The 21,295-nt window shown below is 40.8% G+C and overlaps 1 long non-coding RNA gene across 5 annotated transcripts in view; it reads left to right on the plus strand.

Moving 5' to 3' along the window:
• The window catches only part of LOC109930429, a 46,516-nt gene that overhangs the window by 14,942 nt on the left and 10,279 nt on the right, over positions 1-21,295 (plus strand). For 2 of the 5 annotated variants that reach the window (XR_007264064.1, XR_007264060.1), the window contains exons 2-7: positions 1,458-1,560; positions 2,255-2,436; positions 4,248-4,602; positions 5,170-5,268; positions 10,444-10,536; positions 18,792-18,967. This is a non-coding gene — a long non-coding RNA (uncharacterized LOC109930429). The remainder of the gene's footprint in view (positions 1-1,457; positions 1,561-2,254; positions 2,437-4,247; positions 4,603-5,169; positions 5,269-10,443; positions 10,537-18,791; positions 18,968-21,295) is intronic. The other 3 variants (XR_007264063.1, XR_007264061.1, XR_007264062.1) reach the window with 3 other exon arrangements.

The following is a 21,295-nucleotide window of genomic DNA, read 5'->3' on the forward strand; positions in this document are numbered from 1 at the left end:
AACGAGTCACACCACTGAAACTTTTATCATCCCTGCTGTATGTTTTCGGCCTTGGATTTCGAAATCTGCAGAGAAAGTGTTAATAAAACAAAAGTAACGACAAGAAACACACACCAGTTCCGATCAGCTAGAAACATGTAGTATTTAAACTCCTATGTCTTGTGAAATATTGCTGTTTGGTTGAAAAGATTATGATGAAATAGTATATTATAGGGGGAAATGCAAATACTTGTAAAACAAGCCTTGGTTTTAAATACGGCCGAGGTCAGCCAGTGACGAATCAGAAATATGTTGGGTTAGTTCTTAGCTTTTGCTAAATACATGCACATTCGAGCCCGGACAAAATTAATTGGCAAATATAAATATTGAAGAAGACAATTTTTCCTCACTGTCTTTTCCCACTCGGATTATGCTTCGAAATTCATCAGAAGGCTGCAGGGCGACAAATATTCTCCTTTCTTGGCAAAACGGGAGAAAACTTGCAGCCTTCATAAAAAGAAACAATTCTTGGCTGACGGTTGTATTAAGTATATATTGTTTGCTGCTGGGTTATCAATCTAAAATTAACATTCGGCCTTTTACAGAATGTAGATACAATCCAGTCGAGCATTTTCAAATTTGCGTGTATATTTCAACTACTTTAAATATATTGAATCTCCGGATTAATGTCCGTATTATTTCTGGGTGTGATTCTGGTGCTTCTCTCTCAACTGCCGTTTTTACAAAAATAAAATGAATGTTTAAATATTTAAAAACAATTTAAATAAATCCAAGTGCTATTATATAGTATGTGACGATCTTAAAGGTATCATGTAAGTACTTATTTGCTGAAACCAATGCACTCCTAAACCACTTTACATATAACTGTCGGTTTTTCATATGATGAAGCAGCTGTTGGATCTTTTTGGAGCCTGTTCTTCAGATCACTTTCACTATAGCACAATAGCTTTACTGTATCACAGAAAAGTCCGTTGTCTGTTCACACTCGTCAATTGTTATCATTGTTTTTATCAATGGTTTTATTAGAGAGTTCTCTGGTGGTTTAGTCACACCGCCCGAATTTAAAAGAAAAACATTCACGGGGCACAAAGCCGGATACTTCAGATTTTAAAAAATGTTATTTTTGTCTTTTTCTGATCTACTGTAATGGCATTATTCTTATTTCAAAGTTTGGAACTGCAAATAAAAATCCCACGGATGCCGTTTTGTATTAGGAAAATATTTCAGAAATTTACCTATTCAGGTTCCAGTTATGAATATTTCATTTGTTAGTGACATTTACGGTGAAATTAAAATACTTAGAAGCCTTGGGTTACTTTATGCCTGACTTCAATTTTGCTGGGGACCTGTAGTTATAACAAATGTAGGGAGAAGAATGGAAGGAACATTTAATGTGGGATCAGCTGAAATGTAGCCAGGATTTCCCTGGGAATACAACCCTCTTTTCTCCTTTTCAGATTTAATGAAAAGAAGCTTACACTTTTAAAGCATTGTGAAACGGAATTTCTCTCTGCAGTCACAATCGCATCCCCAGGAGTTACGTGGGCTGTTTAAAATACTGTAAGTATTTTCAGTACATTGTAGGTGGTCGTCCCGTTGACAGGATAAAATGCAAAAGTAAAATATTAAGGATGCTGAAAATCTGAAATAAAAGTAGAAAATACTGCAAGTACTCAGCAGGTCTGCCAGTTTCTGTACGGTAATCGAACTGAGACGCAAAGTCTGTGGTCTCTTTTCATAAATTCTGTCGGACCTGCTGAGTATTTCCGGAAGATTCAGTCTTCAGTTTTATCACGGGGTAAAATATTGGTCAGTTTTACAGGATTAATTCTGAAAGAAATTTCAGATATAATGGCTTGGATTTAAGTTAGAGGAGTTGATTTAACGGAGCTTACCTACCCTAAGCAGTCAACAACAGTAACTAAATTGTCCTCGAAGAGTGGGAACTTTGAGAAATTCAATTCGTTTATTTCGTCCTTTTTAAAAACTTTTATTTTACTAAATGAATTATAGTATTTAAATATCTAAATATTTAATTCGTAATATGCATAAATATTTTGGAATATAATCTATGTGCAGTAAACAGTCTGGTGGCAGCACGGGTTGCTGTCGTTTTCAAATGCAACTGGTGTATTTGTTGTAAATATTAACATGAGCAATTGCTGCTTTCTGTAAAGCCACTTAGTGAAAGCACTGGCTGCTCAGAATCACAGTTCTCGTTGGCAGTGACAGGCTGTCGCTTTTCCCGTGCCAGGTCAGTGTCTTACTGGAAATGTATTCTGATCATCAGTTTGTACGAGTTCAGGGCCGGATTGCACCTTGAAGACAGTGTATTGTCCAATCACGAAAATTATGAAAGAGTCCTTGATGAGTTGGTGGTAGGTGGAGGAATGTCCTCCCCGGCGGGTCCTTGGGGAAGAGCTCGGCAAAAAAAAGGTTCGTTTTATCTTCACTTGGCTTTATTATACGCCTTTTACAATCATTTCAGCTAAAGGGCAATGATTTTTAAATTAAAACGTATCTGTACTTTGATTTTAAAAATATGCACCACAAACACGTGATTGACATGTTTATTGGTGGTTCATAGCACACTTTTTAAAAAATGTACATTTGGGTTTTTATTTCAGTGAACTATAGGGCAACATTATTTTTTTTTAATTTGGGAACGCCCTAAATAGAAATGCGCCTTTTAAAAAGTCAAATCTATGTTTTGGGTAATACATTTTTCAGCAACAAACTTCGCAACGGCCAAATCTCTTAATTTGTAATAACGAATAAGTTCATTCCACAGAGTTAGAATGCCCGGAAATTCCTCGTTGAAACATTTTTGTTGTTGTTTGGGGTGGAGTTGGGGTCGATTTACTTTTAAGGATTTTTCTGACGACAAATAACCTCTGCCTAAACAGATGTAGAATTGAACCTGGGTGATGTGGCAACAAAACAAAAAGAATCCGTTAGAAAGAGAGAGAGAGAGAGTTAGGGGTGGTGACTAACTGCCTGTGCTGACCTCACATGACACGGGAAATTGGATTGGTTTCATAACACTTACTGAAATTATGTCTTCTTGCAATATTTTGTTATAGTTTACAAACAAAGGGCTAAAGGAAAGTTTTCCCGACACAGATTATCTGTCAATTAATATAAATTTCACTTTCAAACAGATTCTTGTCGGACTGTATACATAGAGCTCCTTATGCAACATTTAATGAAGCTATAGTGTTAAACTGCCACTATATAACTAAATATCCAGCAAAGAAGCGTTAGTTATTTAATGTTAGCAAGCAGTCGTTGTAGAAATTAGAACTGTATTGATATTTACTATCCGGTATTGAATACGAGGCATCATAAACAAAAAAAAAATGCTTTTTCCAAATGTCAGATCTTTTATTTTGGTATTCCAATCCATTCTGATAAATGTATTAATGCTTACAGCCCTCGTGGTGATATCGTACACGTATATTTAACATTTTCTGATGTCCAGATACAATTACACTCCCTTTTAAAAATGTTAATCTCTCCCGTGGTTTCTGGCAAGCGAATTAGTAAATACAGTCTATAATGCGGCATTCCAGAAGCAGAATGACCTTTTCATAAATGAGGATTAAATCTACATATATGTAAATGTGTGACGATTTTATATTACAAAGATTGACGATTAATCAAAAATGATAGTCAAGCAAAGCCGACCATTCCGCTTCTCAAATCCGGTTTCAGTATTTAAAATGAAATCTTTGGTTTCGACAGGCTAATTTATGTATGATTTACAAAACTAAAATAAAGCAGAGTTCATTTTTAAGCTCGAGTTTTGTCTTATTCCTCTTGTTAATTTAGCGGCCGTGAAGCTGGAGGGAATTAACGCCTTATTTTAAAATAAAACGGTTTCCTCGAAACAAATAATGCATTTATAATTCGCATTACGTATAACGAAGCAGAAAGTCAGAAGGTAACAGTTCTCTTCATGTAGAACGCAAACAAAATATCGAAAAAATTATACGTTGTATGTATTTGGAGAAAAAGTTAACCTTGTCTGAACTCTTGCTCGTATTTTACTTTGCAAGTAAACAGGTTTTCTCCAGTTTCTGATCGAGAAACATGATATTTTTCAAACGACGACACGAACCGATTGAAAGATTAATCGTTAAAATAGTTCCGACTCTTTTATATGAGCGGAATTTCAAATTTGCTAGATTATAGACTGATTTGGATCAGAAATGACTGTTACGGTGTATTTAAAATATGCTTTTTAGGGTTTAGTTTTGTTGTTTGGGAACGGAAACCGAAAGAACCAAAAACCACGACAGAATGTACATCACAAAGAGCAAGGACATCAAACCAACATAACAATCACAAACCACATTATGTGACTCAATTATGGTATTGAAGGTCACCAAAGTACGCGATGAAAAGTTAGTAAATTTACACTGTCGCTACTTAGCATTACTCTGAAAATTAATCTGTGGCAAGTGCTGCTGTGAAGTTGTAACCCTCGGGAAACATATCGGCGTTGGGTTCTCGCTGCATGTGAAATTTACCTGGCTATATTAATAATCTATAGAAAGTGGCACGACAAGATGCTGCGCGATGCTTGGAAATTGGAGGAAAGTGAGTGGATTTTATTTTTTTTTATTTGAGATGTTATGCAATGCTTGTTAAATTTTGCCGTGCCCAAAAAAAACCGAGCCGCCGCAAATAATCCCACCCACAAGAGCTCAGGCTGGATACAGTGGCTGACCGAGGAGCGCGCGCGCAGCAGCCCCGAGCCCGGCTCTCGGCGAATCACAGAGCAGCACTAGCGGTCTCATGACCCTGGAATGTTGAGTTGCCGAGTTGGGCGGAGTCACGTGGTGCAGCCCTCGTGTATCAATGTACGTCACTCAAGTAGGCGTTTTGAACAAAATGTGCTCATTCCTGAAAAAAATCCCTGATCTTTTATATTTTTCCCTGTGGGTCTTTTCCCCCAGCTTGGCAGTTTCGAGCAGCTTTTAAAAAGAAATCGGACTCCCTCTGCTGGAGGTTTCTTGTAACTGAGGTTAAATTAAGAAAAGGCCGTAAATATAAAATTCTGATGGTTTGCACCGTACTTTGCTGTCAGCTTTGATCATTGTCACCGAGTTTAGGTTGAGTGTTCCATCAATGCAGCACGAATCTATTATTGTTTTTGAATTTCAGATTAGACTATACGCTAATTTTCTGATTTGGGTCTTGTACACCGAACCCTGTCATCCGAGGTGAAAAGTCTCAAAAGGCTGGCTGGAATCCTATCGTATCGTAAGCTTAAGCGTGGGGTTTAGCGAATTGTCTACAATTACACTCATTTTCAAAGTAGAAGCTTTCTGACGGCCATGTTCACAGTTTTGTCCAATGTTTAAGAAAATAAGTAGCTTAAACAGGTAGCACTTTGAAGTTTTTCCCGAACATTTCACCCGTCATGGTGCGTATGGCACCTAGCCATTTTGACTTCCCAGCGGCTGATGAGTATGTGGAGTACTTAATTTCAGTGTAAACTACGCGAATTTAGTGTCTCATAACCATAAGTAGTTAATAGATGTAAAACTCTGAGGTTAGTAGAAACAGGATATACACACTTGAGTTATATGATCCATGCTAATTAAAAACAGAAAATGTGAATTATTTTTATTTACTTGTGGATGTGGGTGTTGCTGGCTGACCAGCATTTATTACCCACCCCTAGTTGCTCTTGAACCACTGCAGTCTACCTGCTGTAGGTAGACTCACAATGCCATTAAGGAGGGAATTCCAGGATTTAGATTCAGTGACACTCAAGGAATGACGATTATATTTCTAAGTCAGGATAGTGAGTGGTTTGCAGGGGAACTTGCAGGAGGCAATATTGCCATATATTGGCTGCATTGCTCCTTCTTTATGGAAGTAGCGGTAGGTTTGGAAGGTGTTATCTGAAGATCTTTGGTGAATTTCTGCAGCGCAACTTGTAGATAGTACACACTGCTGCCATGGAGCATTGGTGGTGGGGGGACTGGAAGCTTGTGGAAATGGTGCCAATGAAGCAGGCTGCTTTGTCCTGGATCGTGTCAAGCTTCTTTCTTGTCCTGTTGTTGGAGCTACACCTATTCAGGCAAGTGGAGAGTATTCTATCACACCCCTGACTTGTACCTTGTAGATAACATACAAGCTTTGGGGAGCCAGGAGATGAGTTATTTGCTGCAGTATTCCTTGCCTCTGACTTGCTCTTGTAGACACAATTTTGAACATGAGGAGCCAGTGAGACAGGCATTCTAATTGTTATACTTTTCTGGAAAAGATCTGCTTGTTGAAAGCAGCTCAGACAAATGGAAAGGGTTTAATTACTATGTTTAGACCTGGACCAAGATGTTAGAGACTAGCACCACAGTGTTTGTGTCCAGGGCTCATCTGCTTCCATGTAATTTTTTGCTTTGTTTCCTTATTTTACTGTTGCTTTTTCTTACTTTTTGCATTTTGCAGCCCCTACGGGGTATCGGCGAGAGTAGAATGGCAGCAATTAGTCGGGGGTGCACGTTTCAGGATTCAGCAACAGCAACAGATCTAAGGAGCAAGTTTCAGGGGCCTGTGGCAGTAGCAACACTGAGACCCAAGGCTTACCTTACTGAGATAAGATTTACTTTATGGACATAAGACTTTTAGATCTGGCAATTTCCCTTTTCTTCCTGGCTTTTTTTTTGTATTTCTGCTTTTGTATTTTTTAATTTTGGTTGTTGTATCTTCATTGGTTGTTTTGGCTTTTGTATCTATGATGCGTTTTTTTATGATTTCGGTTTTGTACCTAAGATGGCAGTGGAGAATGGCAACTTTGTACACTTTTCACTTCACTCCTGTACTTGAGTACACATGACATTAAACCTAATGCTAAAAATAAGGTTTGATTATTTTAATTGTTGACAACAATCAGACAGAGGTAGTGAAACACCTTTAAGAACTAATGCACTGTCTTCAGAAAGCTGATTCAAAAATTGGAACAAAGTGCTGCAAAACTCAGGACCTATGAAATATTTCATAAACTTAAATTTATAGAACATAGAACAGTTCAGCACAGTACAGGCCTTTCAGCCCACGATGTTGTGCCGACCTATTATCCTACTAAGATCAACCTACATTTTACTATCCTCCATGTGCCTATCCAAGAGTTGCTTAAAAGTCTCTAAAGTATCTGACTCCGCTACCACTGCTAGCAGCGCATTCCACACGCCCACCACTCTCTGTGTGAAGAACCTACCTCTGACATCTCCCCTATACCTTCCTCCAATCACCTTAAAATTATGCCCACTTGTAATTGTCATTTCCGCCCTGGGAAAAAGTCTCTGACTATCCACTCTATCTATGCCTCTCCTCATCTTGTACACCTCAGTCAAGTCACCTCATCCTTCTTCACTCCAATGAAATAAGCCCTAGCTCCCTCAACCTTTCCTCATAAGACCTGCCCTTCAGTCCAGGCAGCATCCTGGTAAATCTCCTCTGCACCCTCTCTAAAGCTTCCACATCTTTCCTATAATGAGATGAGCAGAACTGAACACAATATTCCAAGTGTCTAACCAGAGTTTTATAGAGCTGCAGCATAACCTCGCAGCTCTTAAACTCAATTCCCCTGCCAATGAAAGCTAACACACCATACGCCTTCTTTACAACCCTATCAACTTGAGTAGCAACTTGGAGTGATCTGTGGACGTGGACCCCAAGATCCCTCTGTTCATCCATATTGCCGAGAATCCTGCCATTAACCCTGTATTCTGCATTCAAATTCGACCTTCCAAAATGAATCACTTCATACTTTTCTCGGTTGAATTCCATTTGCCACTTCTTTGCCCAGCTCTGCATCCTGTCAATGTCCTGTTGCAACCTACAACAGCCCTCCACGCTGTCCACAACTCCACCAACCTTTGTATCATCGGCAAACTTACTAACCCACCCTTCCACTTCCTCATCCAAGTCATTTATATAGATCACAAAGAGCAGAGGTCCCAGAACAGATCCCTTGGAACACCACTGGTCACCGAGCTCCAGGCTGAATACTTTCCATCTACTACCACCCTCTGTCTTCTATTGGACAGCCAGTTTTGTATCCAGACAGCCAAATTTTCCTGAATCCCATGCCTCCTTACTTTCTGAATGAGCCTACCATGTGGAGCCTTATCAAATGCCTTGCTAAAATCCATATACACCACATCCACTGCTCTGCCTTCATCAATGTGTTTTGTCACATCCTCAAAGAATTCAATAAGGCTTGTGAGGCATGACCTGCCCCTCACAAAGCCATGCTGACTATTTCTAATCAAACTGTGCTTTTCTAAATAATGAACAAGAAATCATTATTTCAAGTTAATTGTTTATGCAGTTACAAAAACATTAGTGAAGCTTCAAAAGTAGTGCAGAACACAACCTTTTAACTAAAGCTTCAACAATAATCTATTGTCCATTGATGATCTGTTTTTGTAAGCATCAATGAAGACACTATGGCCATTGATACTGCTAAATTATAGCTGCTGCTTCACAGATTTCGGTTTTGAGAATTTAAAAAAATAAATGTCTTAAATCACGTCAAGCATAAAGGTTAGGCTTTTGACGCAGGCTGGAATTCAGAGCAACAACTTGAGCATATGTTGAAACACAATTCAATGGCAGATTTAATGACATTATTCTGAAGTACATTTTTAAAAATTTTGAATAAAATTTTTTGACATTAAACAATTCAGTTACTGAGTAAATTGGCAGATGTCTTTTCAAAAAGCAGTGAACCATTCAGTCATTAACAAGCCTTAACTAAGTAAAATGTTGATATCTTTTGATAAAGAATCTGAAAAATAATGAGCTCCCTTAAAAATAGGAAATCTCTTCAATTGTACATACAATGGAAGTTTCAAAATGACTTATGCCAAAAGAATTTGCTGTACAACCAGAAAATTCCAATTTCTTGTTTTCAGTTAACATAGACAGTAACTTAAATGTGCACACCCTCTATTCTCCTTGGAGTGTTGCATCTGTTAATTGCTTGGGATTATGTGGCATTGACTTCATTAAGTTTACTCTGAAATGAAATAATCCTGCATACTCAATAGCATTAAAAATGGTTGTGCACTGAAAGGTGAGATTACCTGGATAAAAAGTTAGGGACAAACTTTAAAGTGCTAGCTGTTGTGCTATTTGATTTACTAAATACTGGCCAAAACTGTGTACATGGCACTGAGTTTCTTTGTCACCGTGAAATTTATGATAAAATACATTTGAACGCAGTTGTAGGTGTCCCCCACCCCAGGCCCTGCACTTGGCAATCTCTTGATCATTTTGAACTAAAAAGCTTAAATTTATAAGTTTGATGAAAACCAACACAAATTCATTATGGCAGTTTGTGGTTGAAGTCATTTTTAAAATCACATAAGCTAAAATACTGTTACTCAGACACAATTTTTGAATTTGATTAAAATTATTCTTAATCAAACTTGAAAGCAGCAACACTTTTTTTAACTAGCAATCAGTTATATTTGAATTTTGTGTTCCCTCTCACTCCACTCACTCACTCACTGACTCACTCACTCAGTCTCTCTCTCTCTCACACACTCACATGCACACACTTACAAGTATTTTTAAAATTTTGGCAAAGATCTGTAGCTCAGGTCGTGGATGGGGTTGTTGACTTGCTCGCCATTCATCATGCCATTTTGCTGCTAGCTCCTTAATATCAGTACATTCAGACAATGAAGGCCATCAATTTAACTGGGACAAGGTAACCATAGTAGCCCAAGCCAAACATAGACATGCATGGGAATTCCTAGAGGCATGGCTCTCCACCCATACTTCAACCAACAAACATCGAATTGGACCCCATATACAAACCCATACAGAGCGAAACTGGGAGTGGCAGTATTCACCATAATGGACCGGACAGTATAAATTCCAAGCGGAGTAGAATACCATCGCTTTGTTCGAGGCTCCACTGATGATGTCACCTAACACGGTGACGAAACATCTGAACAAAAACAAGCCAACTAGGCGAGCAAGTCAACAACCTCACTTACAAGTCTTCAAAATCAACAAAGGCTCAATAAGCCTTTCTAAATTTGCTCTTTGGCTTTTCAAATGCTATTGATTCTTAGTAATACTTAACAATCTTTCTTGAGCTAGTGGCAGAGACCTGGCCAAAAAATTATCAAGCAAAAGCTTAAATTTAAAGAACATCCAATATATAACAGAAATAATTAACTTATTATTTTAATGGAACATGTACTTCTTAATTCTTTAATTTTATGACAGGCATATCTTTGTTCAATTTTTCTTGAGTGAGCCATTTGGTTCACATCATTTATTTAAGTAATTTGTTGGTTTCCTCACTGATCAAGCAAGATAAGCTGCTTTGAAAGTCCTTAGACAAATGTCATTGGCGATTTTCCATTGTTTTCTCACTTTTGATTAATATGCTTCCTCTTACCTTTGCAGTTCTGATTTGCTTCCAGTTTTACTTTTGCCAATGAATGATGTATGACCACCAAAATGTTGATGATAACAGGAAACAGAGGAGAAGTTTTTCAGGTACATTTTCATCTTAACACTGTAGTGGGTTTATAGCTACATGGGAGAACAGATCAACTGTAGGAGCAAATTACTGCAGATGCTGAAATCAGTACTGAAGACAAATGCTGGAGATCACAGCGGGTCAGACAACATCCGTAGAGAGAGAGAGGCAGCAATCTAATGTTTCGAGTCTAGATGACTCTTCATCAAAGCTGAAGTGAAGTGTGGAGGGGGCACCATTTATGCTATAGTTGAGGGGTGGATGGGGGAGTGTGATGGAGGTGTGGTGTAGAGTGCTGGTGGAGAAAAGATGTTGATAGTTCACATTAAGTGATTGGAATGTGAGAATGGCAGAGCAATGGTGTGTCTAACTGCCAGACTTGAAAGAACAGACAGTCCCACTGGGGTGGGGGAAGGGGAGAGAGGACATAGTGACAGAGAATATAACAAGTAAAGCTAAAAGAAAGGGAAGAAATGGGATTTGGTTTATAATTTGATGGTATTATACTCAACATTAAGTCCAGAAGGCTATAAAATGCCTGGTCCGAAGATGAGATGTTGTTCCTCTGGTTTGTGCTGAGATTCACTGGAGCAGTGCAGCATCCAAGGACAAACAAGTGGGCATGCAAGCAGGACGCTGTGTTGAAATGACCGGCTATGGGAAAGTGGGGGTCGTGCTTGCACATAGACTGGAGGTGTTCTAAAAAGCAGTCGCCCAGCCTGCATTTAGTTTCTCAATATAGAGTAGGTCATATTGGGTGTAGGGAATACAATACACAAGATTGGAGGAGGCACAGGTGAAGTGCTGCTTCACCTGGAAACACTTTAGGCCCTTGGATGGTGAGCAGTGAGGAGGTGAAGGGGCAGGTGTTGAACCTTATGCAGTTACGTGGGAAGGAGGCTGGTGTTGATGGTCGTGGAATGGACTAAGGTGTCCTGGAGGGAAAATTGACTGCGAAATGCAGACGGCGGAGGGGGAAGATGTGTTTGGTGATGGCTTTCTGCTAGAGTTGTCTGAAATGGCGGAGATGTACCCTTTGAATGCGGAGACTGGTGAGATGAAAAGTGAGGACAAGGGGTCCCTATTACACTGTTGAGAGTGTTGGGAAAGGGCACGGACGGAAGCACGGATGGTAGGTTGGATGTGGCTAAGGGCCCTGTCAACCACAGTGGGCAGGAAACTGTGGTTATGGAAGAAGCAATCCATATCAGCAGCACTGTTTTGGAAGATGGCATCATCTGACAGATGCGACGTAGACGAAGAAATTGGGAGAATGGGATGGAGTCCTTGCAGAACGTGGGGTGTGAAGAGCTGTAGTGATGGTAGGTATGGGAGTCAGTGGCTTTGTAGTGGATGGCAGTGGACAGTTTATACCCCAAATGGAGACGGATAGGTCAAGGAAAGAAAGGGAAGTGTCGGAAATTTTTGATGTGAAAGTTATAAAGGAGTGGAAATTGCAGGCAAAATAAACAAATTTTTCAAGGTCCTGGCGGCAGCATGAAGCAGCACTGAAGCAGTTGTTCATGTATCAAGCAAAGATATTGTAGGAGAGGGGCCAGTGTAGGACAGGAACAAGGATTGCTCTACATACCCCATTCCTTTGACTTGGCAGAAGTGAGATGAATTAAAGGAGAAGTTGTTCAGTGAGAAAACAAGTTCAGCCAGGAGGAGGAGAGTGGTGGTGGAGGGGGAGTTTTCAGGCCTCTGGTCGAGGAAGAAGCTGAGAGCTCGCAGACCGTCCTGGTGGGAGATGGAGGTCTCGAGCGATTGGAGATCCATGGATGCTGTCTCACCCTCTGAGATCTCCCGCACTTTGTTGTCTTCAGAACAGATAGATAGATTGGAATGGATTGAATGGTTGGACAGATTAAATGAAATGCATGGATGGACAGGTATTCTTTTTTGGATCCTGTTATTTTCAGCCAGGAGTAGATGTGATGGATGTGAGTCAGTAAGGATTGCTGGCTCAGTACTGAAATAGTGTGTGGGAGGTGCTTGTTAGGTAAGAATGTGAGCTATAGACAGCCACAGACTACATATGAAAGGCACTGTTAAGAGTAAAATTTTCAACAGGTTGCATTGGTAAGGATAAGGGTTTGAGGTAGAGGGAGAAATCTAGCCCAAATTGTGAGCTTGCTTGGAATATAGATACAGAATTACCCCAGGCCAAGTTGGTGGGTGGCAGCTCTGTAGAAGGATCTTATCTGTATTGCAGGCAGATTGTCAGGTTATCAGTGGGAGGGATGCCTACAGATTTGAAGCCATTGGTAAGGGAAGGAATCTGTCCAGTGTGCTGGGCAGCAATGGAAAATAATGTGAAGGAGGTAGAGCTCTAAACCGTGCTTACAAATCCAAGTTAATTCTGGATAAATCCTCTCCCGTATTCTCTCAGTCCATGTGTCTCCACCTTCTAAGCCCAATCTCTTCCTTTCCTCCACTTCCTAATCCATTACACAAGCTCCTTTATATACATGTGAAGATATTCACCAATTTCTTCCTCCTTTCTTTACTCCACGCCTCCATCACCTATTCATTCCATCACCCTTTAACTCAGTGCTAGCAAACTGGTGAAGATTAGTAATCAAACCTAGGGCAGCAGGGAGCGAGTGCATATGTCCATCAGCATAGATGTGGGTGCAAGTGTCTGCACACAGTAATGAGGGAAAAGCTTGTGGTGTTTAGGGATATGGAGATAGTGCAGGTAAGATATAAAAGGGAAGGCCTGAAGAATAAAAAAAAAGAATACAACTTACGTCAAGAAACACAATGGATCTTGAAACAAAAAGAAACAATTAAATTAATAAAACTTTCCTGCAATGTTGCCTAGAAGGAGGAAGAAAAACTGGGATTCAATACGAACCAACACCACCAGGAATTAAGAAATCTGAAGGGCAAATACACTAATAATTTTTTTTTTTTACAGTGAAAATTAGGCATAACAGTAATGAAGCTTGCCTTGGTGATTGACAGTAAGGAACAGGGTGGATACAGACAAATTGGTCAGATGGACAGATCAGTGGCAGATCTAATTTAACACAATAAGTGTGTGGTGATGTCCTTTGGAAGAAGTAATAAAACAAAGAGTACTCATTGAATGGCAGGGCACAAAACTCAGAGGGATCTTGGGGTGCTAGTCCACAGATCCTTGAAGACAGCAGGCCAGATTAATAGGGTAGTTAAGACATACAGGATACTTGCCTTTATGAGTCATGGCATACATTATAAGAGCAGGGAGGTTATGTTGGAACTGTTCAGGACTTTGTTCAGGCCACGGCTGGAGAACCATGTGCAGCTCTAGCTATCACACTATAGGAAAGATGTGATTACATTGGAGGGGGTTCCTTCCATATGTGACTAAAAATCATTGGGTTGACGATGTACACCACACAATTGGGTAATCCAGAAATTACTTTATCGGTCAGTTTTTGAAATATGGCAGGCGCATTTTTCATACCAAATGGCATGTCTTTAAAAGGTTGTAGTCCATTTGGTGTCACAAAAGCTGAAATTGTCTTCGCTCTTTTGGATAAAGGTATCTGCCAATATCCTGTAAGTAAGTCCAACTTAGAAGTATAAGTTGCTTGTCCCACCTCCTCAAAACAGATTTGCTAATGTGGAATAGGATATAAATCAGACTTTGTAACTGCCTTGACTTTGTGAAAGTTCACACATAATGGTTGGGTACCATCTGGTTTTCCGGTCAGGAAAAATTCCAGGATATACTTCCTGTAAAACCTCACTTGCCTGATGTTACACTGGCTTTTCAACCACAGTTGGCTTCATTCCCACCTGTGATGCTGCTATCGTTACCAAGGACAAATTGTATTTCTGAAGCAGAAAGTTTCTCCTGTACTCCTATCACCACTTCTCCACTTTTCGCCAGACACTCCAACCTCACTTTATATAATGGAGCACTTCTTGTCTCACCACAAATTCCACATATTACCACTTTTCCTGGAAATAGTCCTTCTGAATTACATATCTCCTCATCTCTCTCACCATCAATGATTGATATGCTCCCATATATCTTAAAATTTTAATTTCTTTATCTGCTCCTCCTGGCATATATGGGTAAGCCTTCCATTTGCAAGTACATTCTTTAAGGAGATCTGGCACTTTCTTCTCAACCAATCCCTGATTGGGTTGCACATTCTGTCGCGCTTTTTAGCTTCCGCTTCCTTTACTTCTTCAACAAAACTCACTGGCTTATCCTGTTTTCCCATGATTATCTTCCCAGTGCTTTTTCTAAACCACTAACACTGTGACTTCATGTGGCCTACATTATTCCAATGAAAACCCCTGAGTTTTTAAAAAATTTTTCTCTCCTCCTCATGTGTTTTCTTATTATGCTGTAGTAAACTATCTTTACTATCTTCAATGAGATTCCTTTTCCCTTACCACCTGAGGATTTCTCTTTCCCCAAATTTTTATCCCTCACCGACTGAAATTGATGTTGGAAGCCAAACTTTGACTTATGAACCAAGTCATATTTATTGGCTGTTTCCACTGTTAATCTTGCAGTTTTAACTCTCTGCTCTTCCACATGAGTCCTCATGACTTCAGGAAGTGAATTTTTGAAATCCTTCAAAATAATTGTCTCTCTGAGATCATCATGTGTTTGATCTATTTGCAATGCCCTTATCCACCTATCAAAATTACTTTGTTTGATCCCTTCGAACTCTATGTACTTTTGACAAGGGTCCCTTCTTAGATTCCTGAAAGATTGTCTGTAGGCTTCTGGTACTAGCTCATATGCACTTAAGATGGCATCTTTCATCTCATTCTGCTCCCCAGATACCTCCCCTGATAGCAATGCAAATACCTTACTAGCTCTACCTACCGACTTTGTTTGAATCAACAATACCCACGTGGTCACCAGCCACTTTATTTGTTTAGTCACTTTCTCAAATGAAATGAAAAAGGCTTCTAAATCTTTCTCGTTGAATTTAGGCAACGTAGATCCCCACCAGGCCTTTGGCTACAGTGGGTTTGCTCATCATCACTATCCTCCTCATTAATTCTACCTTCTACCTTCACCTCCACCCTTTTAAGTTAACTTTCCTCTTACCCTCAATGACTTGACTGCCACAGCCTTCTGCAGCAGTGAATTCCACAGACTAACCACCCTCTGGCTGAAGAAATTCCTCATCTCAATTCTGAAGGGATATCCCTTCACTCTGAGGATGTGCCTTCGCTCTTAGTCTCTCCTACCAATGGAAATATCATCTCGACATCCACTGTTATCTGTGCGTCTCAGGGTTTTGTGTTTCAATGAGATCCCTCCTCATCCTTCTAAACTCAAGAGTGCAGACACAGAGTCCTCAACTGCTCCTCATATGACAAGCCCTTTATTCCTGGGGATCATCCTTCTAAATCTCCTCTGGACCCTCTCCATTGCCCGCACATCCTTCCTTAGATACAGGGCCCAAAACTGCTCAAAGTATTCCAAATGCAGTCTGACCTGAGCCTTATGTAGCCTCAGCATCTCGACTCTCTACTGTGGTATCGTTGCCCTCTTGAAATGAATGCTAACATTTTATTTGCTTTTCCAACCACCAACTGAACCTGCATATTTAACTTTAAGAGAACCCTGAATTAGGATTCCTGAGTCCCTTTGTGCTTTAGATTTCCAAGCCTTTCCCTGTTTAGAAAATAAGCTACATCCCTATTCTTCCTACCAAAGTGCATAACTTCACATTTTGCCACATTGTATTCCATCTGCCACTTCTTTGCCCAGTCTCCTAGCCTGTCCAAGTCCTGCAGTTTTCCTGCTTACTGAACACTACCTGTCCCTCCACTTTGTGTCATCTGCAAACTTACCAACAATGCCCTTTGTCCAGATTGTTAATGTATAACATGAATAATTGTGGCCCCAACACTGACCCCATGAAACTCCACCAGTTACCAACTCCCATCCTGAAAAAGACCCCTTTTATCCCCACTGTCATGCTTTCTTCCAGTCAGCCAATTCTCTGTCCATCCCAGTGCTCTATTCATGACTCCAGGGGCTCTTATGTTATTTAGCAGCATCCGATGTGGCACCTTGTCAAATGCTTTCTGGAAGTCCAAATAAATCACTTCAACTGGCTTTCCTTTCTCTAACTTGCTCGTTACCTGCTCAAGGAATTCTAAGAGTTTTGTCAGACATACCTCTCCTTGTTGAAACTGTGCTGAGTCAGCTCTATTGTCCTTTACACTTACAAGTACTCTGAAATTTGCATCCTTAATAATGGCCTATAAAATCTTACCATCAACTGAGGTCAGGCTAATCAGCCTAAAATTTCCTGTCATCTGCTTCCCTCCCTTCTGAAACCTGGGTGTTACGTTAGCCATTTTCCAGTCCACTGGCACCATTCCTGTCTCCACTGATTCCCAAAAGATTACCATGAATGCCTCCACGATCACTTTAGCTATCTTCTTCTGAACCCTGGGTGTAGTTCATCTGGTCTGGGTGTTTATCCACCTTTAGTCCTTTCAGCTCCGCAGCACTTCCTTAGGGATGGCCACTGCATTCACCTCTGCCCCCTACTGTCTTGAAGTTCTGGTATGCTATTAGTGTCTTCCATTGTGAAAACTGATGCAAACTACCTATTTGGTTCTTCTGCCATTTCTTTGTTCCCTATTACTACTTCTCCAGACTTATTTTCCACAGGGCTAATGTCCAATTTTGTCTCTCTTGTGACTTTTTTCTGTCTTAAAAAGACTCTTGCAGTCATCTTTTGTACTACTAGCTAGCTTACCTTCATATTTAATCTTCTCCCCCCTTATTGCTTTTTTAGTTGTCCACTACTGGTTTTTAAAGGCTTCCCAATCCTTTGGCTTCCCACTAATCATTTTCATATTCTGTGCTTTTTCTTTTGTGTTTATGCTGTCCCTAACTACCCTTGCCAGTAAGGGTTGCCTTGTTCTCCCCTTAGTATGTTTCTTCTTCCATGGGATGAATTTCTGCTGTGCCTCCCAAATTACCCCAGAAACCCCTGTCATTGCTGCTCCACTACCTTCCCTGTTAGGCTCCCCTTCCAATCAAGTGCCCAGCTCCTCTGTCATGTTTTTGTAGTTATCTTTACTCAATTATCAGGAATCTAAATATTTCTGTCCTTAAAAAAAAATTCAAAGATTTCACTTCCACTGCCTTTGCAGAAGAGAGTTTCAAACACACTCAACTGTCTGAATGAGAAGGATTTTCTTTCTGACATAAATGGGTACTCCCTTATTTTTAAAGAGTGACTTCTAGTTTTAGATTCTCCCACAATAGGAAACATCTGTTCCACATCCACCCTGTCAAGAACCCTCGAGATCTTGTATGTTTCAATCAAGTCATGTCTTACTCTTCTAAACTCCAGTGGACACAAGCTTAGCCTGCCCAGCTTTCCCTTGCAAGACAACCCCATCCATTCCAGGTATTGATCTAGTAAAATTTCTCTGAACTCCTCCAACACATTTACATCCTTCCTTAAATAGGCAGAGCAAATCTGTACACTGTATTCTACATGTAGTCTCATCAACACGCTGTATAACTGAAGCAAAATCTCCCTACTTTTGTATTCAATTCCCCTAACAATAAACAAAAACATTCTATTTGTTTTTCTACTTACTTGCTGTATCAACAGACTAACCTTCATTTAACCATGCATTACAACACATCCCTCTGCATCTTTGATCTGTGCAACCTCTCACCATTTGAGGTAATATGCATTTTTATTCTTCCAGCCAAAATGGACAGTTTCACATTTTCCCCACATTATACTCCATTTGCCAGCATTTTTCCCACTCCGTTAAACCATCTATATGGTCTTGAAGTCTGCTACTGTCCTCTTCACCTATGTTTATTATCTCTGCAAATTTAGCAACCTTTTTACCTTCAGTCCCTTCAGATTGTAAGAATTACAGGCCCAGCACTGATTCCAGTGGCACGCCACTTGTTACATCTTGACAATCATAAAATTACCCATTTATGCCTACTATCTGTTTCCTCTTAGTCAGCCAATCTTCTACCCGTGCCACCATGTTACCCCTACATCACAAGTCTTTGCTTTCCTGAATAACCTTTGACATGGAACCCCATCTAATGCCTTCTGAAAATCTAGGTTCAGTACATCCACAAATTTCCCTTTATCCACAGTACATTACTATTTCAAAGAAGTCCAATAAACTGGTTAAACATAATTTCTTATCTATAAAACTGTTTATTCTGTCTAATTGCATTGAATTTATTCACATGTTCAGTCGTGATGTCTTTAATAATAGATCCTTAATAATTTCTCTATGACAGGCGTTAACTGACCTAGAGGGTGCAATCTTATAGGGATGTGAACGATATGGGTTATGGCGAAAAATCTGGTAGAATTACGCAAGGAGTCCAGCGAGACCTATCTTGACATTGGGAACAACTTGCTGCATCTTTTAACTAAGTTCCAGGCATCAAGGTGGAATTCTCACTAGGCAGTGGTGAGTTCCCTATTAAGGGAGATTATAGCTTGCTAAATGCTATACTAACACCACAGTTCCCCTAATTGATACTAACTTCTTCTCTTATCAAAACTGCCAAACAAGCTAGATATCAAGAATTCTCAACAAACAGGCCAGAGCAGGTACCTGATGACTTCAGCATGTTGCCAGCTCCAAAGGACGCCCAAAAAGACAGTATCTCTGGGTAAGATCCATGGCAACCAGCAACATGGGATCCCTTATCCACTGACATAGGCATCTAGTAATTGCCAACCCCTCAGGATCTTTGTGGTACCTTTGCTATCCTCTTGCAGGATGTTGAGGAAGCTGAGATCTACTCTTCAAAGCACAGCAGTAACTATGCAGCAGGGTCACTTTACATTCTCGGGAAGCACCTGGCTGTCAGTTTAGATAGACTGCATCTTAGGACTGCTCACGTTCTCTTGGCACTAGCGTACTTAGCGCCTACCTGCCATTCTCACAGTATCCCTGCCTTGCCTATCTCTGCCGTCACAAAACCAGGCAGTTTGCCTTGCTGGTCAGTAGTCCATGGCTAGGGGACTGTACATCTTGTTGTGAGGCAGTGTGCTCCGTCAATCTCACAATTGCACCGTGTGCCAGCAGCTTGTGTGATAAACATACCACATGTGCAGAAAACAACCATGTCTCAAAGTCTTAGGGAAGTAGTCCTCACCAAAATCCATAGCAGCCCCATCAGCATGGCAGGTCAACCGTCTCCAACAGCAGTCCAGGTGTCCAGTTGGAGTGTTCTTGGTCAGGGAGTCTTTGCCTCTGCTGTCCAGGAAGTGGGTCACAGTCAGTCCATTGTGGTCAGTCTGTGTCTCAGGCTAACGTAGTCCAGGAGATGCGCAGATATTGGATAGGAGTTTGGGCATTTCTCAACTAGAGCTGTCTGGTTAGATTGCTCAAGGTGCTGGACTGCAGTCACTTTGTTTGGTCTGCCCTAAATTAGAAAGGGGAAATGGGGTTTGGAGGAGGGGATGGGGGTAGTGGCTATAGAAAGGACACTCCGGAATCTGTTCATGGGGATTGGGGCTGCAGGCTGGGGGAAGCAGAGGTATCAGTTATGAAGGGTGGAACTGTATTTGTAAGAAGGAGGTGTGGTAAAGCATGGATGGGGGATGGGTTCATATGGAAATGGTGGGCAGCTGCAGGTTCCTGTAGATGGGGCAATGCGAAGCCTTGGGGATTCATGAGCTGGTGATTTGGATGTCTAGGTGCTCGCAGACACAAAGACATCATTGTTGTTGTACATCATATTGGAAACCGCAATTCAAAAGAAAATGGCCATGACCACAGCTGGACCGGGCCAGGTAAGGTTCTCAATTGTGAGGGAGTGGAATGAAAGGCCCACCAATGTTGGAAAGCAAGAATAATTATATACAGATCCATACACTGTATAGGACACAGACCTGCAGGCACCCAATCCCTCAAAATCCTAATGCATTGGCTCCTTCTGTGCCGTACACTTCACTGCCCCAGACATTGCTGATCAGTTCATTCAAGGTCAATACTTTTTCACACCGAGGCCAGGGAAAGAATAGCGATATTTGACCAAGAGGGGCAATAGTGTCAGCAGAACACATTGCTCCATATCAGCATGTTATTCTTGCTGCCACATGCTGCCGTCAACACAGAAACCCCTCCAGGTTACATCATGCGTAGACATGATATTAGACATCGTGCTGACACAGATCCATTTGGGGCTTTACAGACTCCAACAAACAGATTTAGTGCAGATCCCGTGACATTTATTGAAATGTGAGCATTGATAAACAGTGTAATGCCACCTGTTCCAACAATTTGCCATTCCTCCCAGTACATTACAGTGCAGTTACAGTTTCCACAACTGTGGAGGAGAGATTGTTCTCGACATTGGAGCTTGTAGGCCATGGGGATTTGGTTAGGCAACATTGGGTGAGTTTGTGTTTAGATGGCCTAGACATGCTGAGAGTCGTCTTTTCAGAGGCAAGTGGACCCTCCTTGACTGGAACATCCATAGGTCAGAGGTGGATCACCTCTGGAGCAATGTTCCCTCTAAAGTGCATGTCTGAGGGTGAATATACCAGCTGATGAATTGGCTTCTGCTTGTAGAGGCCATACTGAACAGGGACCTCTGAGACCTGTGTAGCAGGAAAGGTAATTTATTGAGAACATTGCTCTGGTGAGATGAGACTTCTGGGTATTCCTCCTCTGGCTGGGCACCTGAGCGAGCTCAACAATCCCATCCCCCTGTCACCATGCCCTTGGTTATGAGAAAAAAAGGATAGGGTGATGGAGTGCAGATCTGTGTGCAAATCCAGCAGA

This window comes from Rhincodon typus, chromosome 18, assembly GCF_021869965.1.
Source record: "Rhincodon typus isolate 14 chromosome 18, sRhiTyp1.1, whole genome shotgun sequence".
Taxonomy (NCBI): Eukaryota; Metazoa; Chordata; class Chondrichthyes; order Orectolobiformes; family Rhincodontidae; genus Rhincodon; species Rhincodon typus.